General features: G+C 40.8%; 1 non-coding gene across 1 annotated transcript; it reads left to right on the top strand.

Annotated features, from left to right (window-relative positions):
• The first annotated feature begins 1915 nt into the window (after positions 1-1915).
• LOC145135088 (small nucleolar RNA R71) lies at positions 1916-2022 on the top strand. The gene has a single exon (XR_013719568.1). It is a non-coding gene; the product is annotated as a small nucleolar RNA R71 (small nucleolar RNA).
• Positions 2023-2437: the final 415 nt, after the last annotated feature.

The following is a 2437-nucleotide window of genomic DNA, read 5'->3' as shown; positions in this document are numbered from 1 at the left end:
TTTACTAGTTTTTGCTTATTTTTTCTAAAATATCCGCTTCCTTTAAAGGTTTGAGATTTAACATTGTTTCTGAACACGCCGTGTTTGTATCATCACCACAACGTGTTTCTGCTTTAGAGCTTCTTGTATATTCTTTACCTATACTTCCCTCAATTAGTTTCTCCAACTCTTGAAGGTCTCTTTGAGCATGAAAGTCCTCCTCTGAATAGAACGTGAATTCCTTTGATTTATTTTCTTGCCAATGTGCTAGTTCCTTTTCTAACAATTCATCAATCATATCTACCAAATAAATCGCATCATCACTCGACCTTGAATGCTTTACCGCTTGATTGACTCCAAGGGTGAACGAATCATCTCCTACCCGAAGAGTAAGTTTGGACTCTCGCATGTCCACAATAGCACATGTGGTGTTTAGAAACGGTCTCCCAAGAATAATCGGCACTTGATGGTCCTATTCCATATCTAATATTATAAAATCAGCAGGGAACACTAATTTATCAACCTTGACTAGAAGATCCTCGCATATTCCCCTTGGATATGTCACCATCTTGTTAGTTAGATGGATTGCCATATGAATGGGTCATGGTTCTGCAAGGTTTATCTTTTTGAAGAATGAATATGGCATAATATTCACACTAGCTCCCGAGTCGGCCAATGCGTAACTTGTAGCCAAATTCCCGAATTGACATGGCAAAGTTAAGCTCCTCGGGTCCCCCATCTTCTTTGGTAGTTTGTTCATCATAGCAGCTGAAAATTTTTCGTTTAAAACAATTTCCGATAAATCCTCTATCTTCCTTCTATTAGTGAGGAGTTCTTTAAGGAATCTTGCATACTTTGGCATTTGAGCTATCGCCTCAATGAATGAAATGTTAATTTGGAGGGCCTTGATGTTCTCTAGAAACTTCTTATACTCTTTATTTTGTCTATCTCATATAGCTCGACCTAGGAATGGCAAGGGAGGCTGGTACGGCTTAATTGGAGGGTTATTTTTCTCATAAGATGTAAAATTCGTCGAGTTCTTCTTCTGCACACGCCGAGTTGCGTCATCTATTTGCGATTCTTGACTTTCTTTTCCTTTTTCCTGCACCACTCTTGGATCTTCATTCTAGATTGGTGTCATAGGAGTGAAAATTTTCCCAAACCTTGTTGTTATTGCATTTATATGAGCCACTCTCGAATTTTTCTCGATGTTGCTTGGAAGTCCGCCCAGTGAACGCTCTTTGAATTGTTGTACAAGTTGCCTAGTTGCTTCTCGATGTTGAGGATCGAGGCTTGCTGATTTCTCATCAATGCTTGCTGCTCCTTCATCATTGCTTGTTGCTCTCGTATCGTCGCGTCGGTTTCATTGTGTCTCTTCTCAGATACGGATGCAAATCGTGTAAGCATCTCTTCAAGACCCATCTTCTTTTCTTGAATCAGCTCTTCTCTTTGATAAAACCATCACGTCTTTTGCCTATATTTTTCCTCCTTAGCCTTCTTATACTGATCATATGGTAGTCATTCCTTTCTAGGTTTCCTCCAATCATCATCAAACCTATCCCCGCTTGAATAACACACTTGATCTTTTCAGTTTCCGTTCTCATCCAAGTCATAATCTTTGATAAGGTGAGGCCCGCTACAATTATCACAACCCACTCAGATGACGTGGATGGATTGGTCCATCTTTTTCATCCTTCGATCCATGCTATCCAACTTAGCCATCATTGCCGCCATATCATCTGAAACTGAGTTCATCGCCCCTCGAGTTGAGTCGTTTCTTGTTTTATAATATTCTCTTGAGTGGTTAGAGAATTCTTCAATAAAACTTTTAATGTCAGCTGGTACCTTCTTCGTGACTGGTCCTTGGGAGTTAAGGAGTTGCCTGGTTGTAACATTCACTCCATCATAGAAGATGGTGACCTCTTGTTGAACATTAAGGTCATTTTGTGGATAGTTTCTCAGCAACCCTTTGTACCTCTCCCATGCTTCATAGAGTGACTCTCATCCTTGTTGTTCGAAGTTTGTGATTGCTTTCTTTAATTTTGAGACTTTTGAGGAAGGACAGAACTGCTGAATGAACTCTTCGCACATCTTGGCCCATGTTGTAATGGATCCCGGAGGTAGTGCCTTCAACCAATGTTTCGCGGCTCCCTTGAATGTAACTGGTAGCATACGAAGTAGGACAGTCTCGCGTGACACGTTGGGGATGTTGAAGTAGTCAGCTATGTCGTTGACCTCATCAATGTGTTTATAGGCATCTTCATGATCCTTCTCGTAGAATGGGATTTCCTTCAGTTGAGCGAGAATGTGCCCCTTCAATTCAAAGTTTGCGGTTGATGGAATGGCGGGTTGAACAAGACCTGGTTCGGTATCCTCTCGCATCTTCTTCTTGTATTCCTTCATGGTTATATCTGCAATGTTTTCCATCTCTTCTTTTAGCTCGGTGTCACTTTCTTCT

Source organism: Lactuca virosa, chromosome 8 (assembly GCF_052849685.1).
Source record: "Lactuca virosa cultivar CGN04683 chromosome 8, Lactuca_virosa_CGN04683_v6, whole genome shotgun sequence".
NCBI classification, from domain to species: domain Eukaryota; kingdom Viridiplantae; phylum Streptophyta; class Magnoliopsida; order Asterales; family Asteraceae; genus Lactuca; species Lactuca virosa.
The sequence above is the reverse complement of the archived record's forward strand: the minus strand, read 5'-3'. Positions and strand labels throughout refer to the sequence as shown.